Here is a 7,356-nt window from a genome sequence, read left to right as displayed (position 1 = left end):
GAAGAAGAAGAAGAAGAAGAAGAAGAAGAAGAAGAAGAAGAAGAAGAAGAAGAAGAAGAAGAAGAAGAAGAAGAAGAAGAAGAAGAAGAAGAAGAAACAAAAGCAATGGCAGCCTCCTAGCTGTCTTTGCACCACAGAAGTTTCCTCTCCAGTCATTTGGAAGCACTTCGCTTCAAGTTCCTGTTCTTCAGCCACCCAAACCTGATCAGGAGATTTCGAATATTCAGCAGTTTCTTCACACACTCCTACCAGCTGCTACCAGGACGCTGATTTCCTGCCGTCTCTTTTGCTTTTTGTCATCCAAAAAAATAAATCAAGTGTCAGACAAACTGCCAGATGTCTCAAGTTGCAGCCCTGATAAGCAAACTGCAGTCTGAGAAACAGATGTGGGTGTCTGCGGCTCACTTCACTTGCTGAGAATGCCTTCTTTGGTGCGATCCATCAAGGGTGGTCATCCAAAGCCCAGATGTTTCTCCAGAGCATCTTCTGGAGCTGAGCTTCCTCTAGAGCCCTTCTGCTTTGTGGATGGATTTGAAAACATTTATGCCCCACTGAGCTGCTTGTGGCTTCTGGGTTTTTGTTTTGTTTTGTTTTACTTCAACAGTTAGTCAATGGTGAAATGAAATAGGTCTCTAAAGATAATGAATAAAATTTAACAGGAAACAAAGACATGTTCCCCCTGAAGCAATGTTCGCATTTGTCTAAGTGTCAACAAGAGAATTCACTGTTTAGGATTCTGGCTGAGGCACAGTCCAAGACACTGAACTGATTTTAATTTAAATTATGTTTGAAACTTTAAACCTAAGAGAAACATCTTGAGAGAAAACCTTTTGTATATATTGTGTCCACTTAAGATTTGTGTGTGTGCGCACACGCATGTGTATACATGTGTTTTTTGTTTGTTTGTTTGTCTGTTTGTTTTCTGCAACACACAAACATAGAGTAAGTATATGTGAGAATGAACAGAAACAATTTGTTTCTATTTTGAGTTATTAGACAGGAGACCACAGGGAGCCAATCAAAAGCATAATTGAAAGAGAACCACATGGGACTGTCAGCAGGTGCTTACTGCTAAACCTAATGACATGAGTTCAATACTGCAGAACACATAGGCTAGGAGAGACCCGATTTCCTGATTTCCCCAATTTGTACTCTGATCCCTATATACATGCTGTGTCTTCCTCACTGAGGAATATTAATCACGATCTGCAGTACCAGCTATGATTTCCCTCCTGTGTAACAACTCTTAATCTCAATTAGAAATCAGTTGTTTAAACCTCAAATTACTGTGCTACTATTGAACACAATGTTCATATCTTGCCCGGCATGTTGACATTGTATAGCACAGACTCTGTAACTGAACAGGGCTTTTAATGGCAATGTTCACACAGTAACCTGGATAGTGCTAACAGCAACCCAGCTTCCAATTCAGTTCTACCTAAAGTTCTTCATTTTCAGAAACAAAAGTTTGTGGTATTTCACCAATAAGGAATTACCTACCATCTAATACCAGTAAGCAACCAATAGCAATGACTGTGTTTTTCTTTTACTGATATTAATACTTCAAATGTATTACCATTTATTAGTATTTGTCTGTGTTTTCATTATCAATCCATTTTTTTTTCAGAATTTTAAGAAATTTGTGAGCTTTCTTATTATTGTAGTCTGCCTAGTTTGGTCTTTTATAAAGAATCTTTTGAAATCTCTTAGTTTTCTCATCTTGTGGTTTCTCTACCATTTTGTTTTGTATTTTTAAACTGGTAGTTTTTTCATAGTAATTCGTGTAGTTTGGAAGTTATTGTATATAAATATATCAAAATGACAAGCAAAAAACAAATTGCTCATAGTACTTTTTAGCTGTGTTTGTTGAATGATTTATTAGACTTATTTGATTCTGAATGATATTTGACATTCATATTTGATTCTGTCCAAGATCAAGTCATTAAAAACTTCAACATTGCTAGAGGAGAAACCCCTGAGGTCCCAGAAAAGCTAATGGTAGTTGGCTGTTAGGCTCCCAATGGATGGCTCCCCACTCATGTGCATATAATTAGCACTTATTGGATTTAGAGAGTTATCAACAACAACCAGAACATAAATTAAAAAGAGAACATGACACTGGGAAAGAGTAGAGAAGGTAGGGACCATGAACAGTCTAAAGGAAGTTATAGAGGATAGATGTAATCAAATAAATTGTTTAAAATATATGTAAGCTCTAAGGTGGGTCCACTCAGGAGAACATGGGCAGAGCAGTTGGGACAGACGTCTATAGTCCTACATCTGCACTCAGGAGATGGAGCTGATCCTCAGTCCTCTGTGCATCTTCCCTGCCAGAGGAGAGCTTGCCTCCAGGAAGTGCTCTGATCCTGGAACTCAGGGGAAATTGCCATTTTCTCTCCAGTGACTCCCTAAGGTGGGTCCACTCAGGAGTGCACAGGCTGCAGAAGCAGCAGAGCAGCCAGGAGAGGGTCCTATGGGCATACATCAGAATCGATGAGGTGAGCTGCTCCTCAGCCCTTTGTGCACTGGTCTTGCCAGGAGAGAGCTGGTCTCCCAGGAGTGCTAACACCAGGTTACAAGGAACAAGCTCCAGCCAGATAAAGCAAGACTATCTAACACTAGAGATTACCAGATGGTGAAAGGCAAATGCAAGAATCTTACCAATAAAAAACCAAGAATACTTAGCATCATCAGAAACCAGTACTCCTAACTTAGTGAGTCCTGGATAGTCCAACACACCAGAAAAGCAAGATTCAGATTTAAAGTTATATCTCATGATGCTAGAAGAGGATTTTAAGAAGGACATTAATAACTCCCTTAAAGAAATACAAGAGAACAAAGGTAAACACATGGAAGCCCTTAAAGAGGAAACACAAAAATCCCTTAACGAACTACAGGAAAACACAAACAAACAGGTGAAGGAATTGAATAAAAAGGATCCAGGATATAAAAATGGAAATACAAACAATAAAGAAATCACTAAGGATGACAATTCTGGAGATAGAAAACCTAGGAAAGAAATCAGGAGCCATAGATGCAAGCATCACCAACAGAACACGAGAGATAGAAGAGAGAATCTCAGGTGCAGAAGATTCCATAGAAAACATTGACACAATAATCAAAGAAAATGTGAAATGCAAAAAGATCCTAACCCAAAACATCAAGGAAATACAGAACACAATGAGAAGACCAAACCTAAGGATAATGAGTATAGATGAGAATGAAGATTTTCAACTTAAAGGGCCAGTAAATATCTTCAACAAAATTGTAGAAGAAAACTTCCCTAACCTAAAGAAAGAGATGTCCATGAATGTACAAGAAGCCTACAAAACTCCAAATAGTTTGGACCAAAATAGAAATTCCTTCTGTCACATAATAATCAAAACATCAAATGTGCAAAACAAAGAAAGAATATTAAAAGCAGTAAGGGAAAAAAGTAACATTTACCGTAGATGGACAAAACAAAATATCCCATGACAAAACCAAATTTACACAATATCTTTCCGCGAGTCATCCCTGAGGAACAATGAATTTTAAACTTTTAGTGAGACAATCATTTGAAAATATGTCTAGGTAACTTCAAAAGGGATAATTGCAAATCAACATTGCCAGGTTTCTATTTCCTCCCTCTAAAAAACAAAAGACCCACTGAAGGTTAAATTCTTGTCTTTGTATGTTTAATTCTTTTTGGTTTATCTTACTCATGGAATGATAAAAATTAAGCAGTGACTTTGTGGTTGCACCTTCATGATAACATTATCTATTATCTATTATTTCTCACAAAAATTACTCTAATACTGTATTTGAGCTGTTGAAAGTTATGGTTATTCTTTTCCTTCAGAAATATTCCTTTCAAGCCATTTATCAGATGACAATATTTTTTCCAGGTTTTCCAGAAAAACAATATTTTTTCCAGGTTTTCCAGAAAAACAATATTTTTTTCTGTTTGTCCCATTTAGTCTCATGTTAATTTTATACATTTTTAAAGACAATTTCTCACTATAAAAATAGATTGTCTTAGAATTTACCAGGTTGATGGCCCCTAAACTCCTCTTCTTGCTTCAGTAATATGCATACTGACACATGCATATTGATACTTGTGCAAATATGGACTACTGGTCTACTTTCTATATAGAAACTCCTTGTTTTCATTGTTAAAGCCTACATAAATTATTAAGATCTAGACAGAATGTTAAGGTCTAGGTACAATGTTAAGGCCTATATTACAGTTACTTGGCTAGCCTCACATTATATAGAAACTTTCTCATGTTTTTAATGTTACTAGGAAACTTTCTAATGCCAAGATTGGTTACATGTTCTGTTATGTTCTGTGCCCTTGGAAACCAATCATGATAAATGTCAATAGATCTATCTGACTTGGATAGTTACCCACAATAAGATTGAACCTGAACCAACCACCCAACAGTACTTCCTGTACCTGCGTATAAGCTTTTATGGTATAAGCTGCTTCTGGGATAGACCCCAATATAGGAGAGACAACTGCAACAATATAAGAAGATTTGATATTCAATAGCAGTCTAGTAAATTTAAGTTCCCAAGATCTCCCTGGAAACTGTCATCTTACTTGGCCGAATAGACATTTATGTGGGTAACTGATTGGCAAGCTAAACCATGACTGTTGGGCAAGTCCCATCTTGGTTGACAAGTTAGAACATGCATATTAGACAAGGCAAGTCCCCTGCCACAGATGAATACCCAAATCAATGAAAGCAAGATATATTTACAACAAAGACACGTTCCTAAGGAAATTGCCTATTCCTTAATCTTAATTGGTGAAATAACTTGGCACAGATGTCTGTGGATTTGGGGCTGAAATTCCTTGTACAATTTTTATCTCAGAGTCATGGTTCAGTTCCTGAATCTAGACACCATGGCCCTACTCAACCACTCCTGGGGCATATGCTCATTAAACTATCCCTTCTTGACTGAGATTGGTGTTTGTATGGTTTGTGAATCAATTCCTGGATCCCAACATTCTTCAAATCAAAAAATGTTTTATACTATTTATCTAAATATCAATCAATTTCATTCTCTCATTTTGTAATGTAGAAATATCAGTTATTTTTTATAATTGTAAATATCTCATAACATGGTTAGTATTTATCTTGTTTCATTGTTTAAGCTGTGCTAATTGTAGCACACTGCTATTATAGATTAGCACATGCATATCTCTAATGATCATATATTTCACTACTTTTATTTCTTATTTATTTGATCTAGTATTCAAAGCTTCAACATTATTTTATGTTTTTAAAGGGATTAGTCTAATTTTTACTTTCATGAATTTTAATTTTTTATACCTTTATTTGTTTTTGAAGTCTCTTTGCCTAAAATATTTTATAATATCCAGTTATTGCATTGAAAATACAATTAACATTAAGATCTGTTTTCATTGTCAGGTGTTGATTACTATTAGGAATTTAAGATCTCATAAACAAGGTTATCTTTATGTTTTTCTACTTTATCTGTTTAAATTAACAATTTATTTTGAAATTGTAAATGTATTTGTATTGTTTTATGAGTATGTTATTCTGCTGGCATGTATAGGCACTATGTATGTTCCTGGTGCCTACAGAGATCAGCAAAGGGTATTAGATTCCCCTGAAACTGGATTTTTAGATGTTTTTGCCATGTGGAGCAGAATATTGAACCTGGGTCCTGACAAAACGCAAGTACTCATAACAACTGAACCATTACTCTAGCCCCCAAATTAAATTTATAATAATGATGATTTTAGATTTGAATACAAGTAATGAATAATTGGTTAAATGTTACTCATAAAGACATATACTTCTATTTAATGTTCAACATCTTTACATTATTCATATAGAATCATAGCTAACAGAGATTAATTAATTGAATATTTGTTTTTCACATAATATTGAAAAACACAATAAAAGTAAAGTAAAATAAAATTCAGTTGTAGTTTTTTATATAATAATGATGTAATTAAACTGGCCTTTCATTTTCTAAAAACCCATTAAATCTAATAATTACTATTTTCACATTATCTACCAATGATTAAAATTTATGAGGCTAAAACAATGTTTTTGATGAAAGTGCTATGCATTAAGCAAACTGTCAAAGAGAAATAAGATTAACTAATGTCAGTAAATAATTTAATCTGATAAATTATAAAATGATCCAGTAACATGAGTTAAAAATGGAAATGAACACAGAATTCAGAGAATATAATTGTTTTCATTTGCTACTGAAATATTTCAATACAAACAGCTTAATATTTTTTGATTGGTTAAAATACTAATATTATAAAAAGTACTCTTCATGTGGAAATATTCAGTGTAGGGATGTATAGTAAGCACAACTTGTTTCAAAAAATGTAACATTTATAGTGTAACCAGAATTTATTACTTTCAGGCCTATTTTTTCTTCTTCAGTTATATTTCATTTTATTCATTATCAATAAAACGTATTGATATATGTTTGAGGGGAAAAATTCTAAATCAACAACAAGTTAAAGCTAAGATTTAAAAAAGTAAAACTAACTACAATAAAAACTATAAACCTATCAGAGATGTCTAGACTTGTAGAAAAGTCAACTATCTGGTTTAATTTTACTTGAATCATCTTGAAAGGAATTAAGGACGAAACTCAGAAATAAATCAGAGTCATGACTGAGTTCACAAAATAAGAATGCAGTGATGTAGGAATACTTCTCTAAATCTGAAATAATGCAGATGACTAGAAACATGAAAATAATAAAGATACTAAGTGAATTTAGAAATAAAAATCTAGTGAGGAACACACGGCCAAGGTCGTAGTTCTCACTACAAGCACGTAAATATAAATTCAAGTATATCTACTATAGATTCAGATCACATACGTGCTACATTAGGTAGAGAAATCCACAAAAGGCATGATTATACAATATACTAATGGGTTCACTATGATATTTCACAAATATAAATGTAACTTCAAACTATGAATTTCTTATAACTTTGCATAAATAATAAGAAATTAATGACAACACAGACTAGACTCATCCAAACCCAGGACCCATTGAGCAACACAGCAATGACGCCAGAACATTGTTCTCTGCCCATATTCTTTCCTACATTTGTCTCAGCTTGAGTCTGGTAGCATAGCCTGTCCTCTTACAAGTACCCAAGGAGCTGAAGGGGGCTGCAGCAATATGAACTAACAACAATATGAACTAACAACAATATGAACTAACAACAATATGAACTAACAACAATATGAACTAACAACGATATGAACCCCAGAGCTCATGTCGCTAGCTGCATATGTAGCAGAAGATGGTCTAGTTAGCCATCATTGGGAAGAGAGGCCCCTGGGTCTTGAAAACTTTATATG

This window comes from Mus pahari, chromosome 22 (assembly GCF_900095145.1).
Source record: "Mus pahari chromosome 22, PAHARI_EIJ_v1.1, whole genome shotgun sequence".
In the NCBI taxonomy this organism is placed as follows: domain Eukaryota; kingdom Metazoa; phylum Chordata; class Mammalia; order Rodentia; family Muridae; genus Mus; species Mus pahari.
Note: the sequence above shows the minus strand (reverse complement) of the source record.